This window comes from Heliconius melpomene, chromosome 10 (genome assembly GCF_056956725.1).
Source record: "Heliconius melpomene rosina isolate 202511_hmr_F chromosome 10, ASM5695672v1, whole genome shotgun sequence".
Classification (NCBI taxonomy): Eukaryota; Metazoa; Arthropoda; class Insecta; order Lepidoptera; family Nymphalidae; genus Heliconius; species Heliconius melpomene.
Window position 1 is genome coordinate 2,609,628 of NC_140398.1, and position 966 is coordinate 2,610,593.

Below are 966 nucleotides of genomic sequence, written 5' to 3' on the forward strand. Positions count from 1 at the left end.
CTAATTTTGTATGGTTTTAGCCGTATTAAATGAAACTATTTTTGGTATTTGAAAGTATCTGTAGGGACATCTGAACATTAAATTTATTGGTGTCGAAACAAACCGCGGCGTTGAATTCCCCCACTAGACGCGCAATGTTTCCAGAGTTCGGTGGAAAGTGGAGAACGGAGTGCCTTAATATACATAAATACTACTACATATACATATTGTGTATACTAGGTTTGTAAAGAAAATAGAAAATATGAAATATTTCAACCCACAACCGTCGTACATGCAATTGCACTGTCTTTGCGCCACGACCTAATACACAGTGATCTGCAAGCCAAAAGAGCGAACTTACTTAATTCTGAGATCGATCCTGAGATGCCGTGCATGCCGATGCATGATGAAGACGTCATGCCAAGACCGTTCTTAGAGTTGAGCGCACGAATTCGATTTAAGAAACTCAACTCGCGTTTTATGTTCTATTACTTACAATTTCTTTTAAAATGCTGATATCAAAGTTTAAATGTTATCAATATAAACGTGGATATTTTAAAATAATTAAATTAAAAATACATGAAATATTGTGGTAATAATACTCAAAGTACTGGATTGACTATTTCACAGTGGTAGATATCAGTCAGGATGGCCGAGCGGTCTAAGGCGCCAGACTCAAGGTTTCCTTGCCTACCCAGTAGGTCGAGCTGTTCTGGTCCTCTCTGAGGGCGTGGGTTCGAATCCCACTTCTGACAAATATTTTTGTTTTAGATTTTTCCATTGGAGTAAGTTATTAAGGTTTTCTTTTATTAAAAATTGATTATATATTATAGTTTTTTTTAAATATATTGTTTATTTTTATAGTAACCGTATACTATAGACTACTAATGTAATAGTATGACGTAAGTTGATAATTTTCAAACAAGCTTTTAAAAAAAATATAAAAATATTTTTTTCAAATATATTTTTTATGCATATAATACATTT

The 966-nt window shown here is 33.2% G+C and overlaps 1 non-coding gene across 1 annotated transcript; it reads left to right on the forward strand.

Annotated features, from left to right (window-relative positions):
- The first annotated feature begins 621 nt into the window (after positions 1–621).
- TRNAL-CAA (transfer RNA leucine (anticodon CAA)) lies at positions 622–734 on the forward strand. The gene is made up of 2 exons: positions 622–659; positions 690–734. It is a non-coding gene; the product is annotated as a tRNA-Leu (tRNA).
- The last annotated feature ends 232 nt before the right edge of the window (positions 735–966 follow it).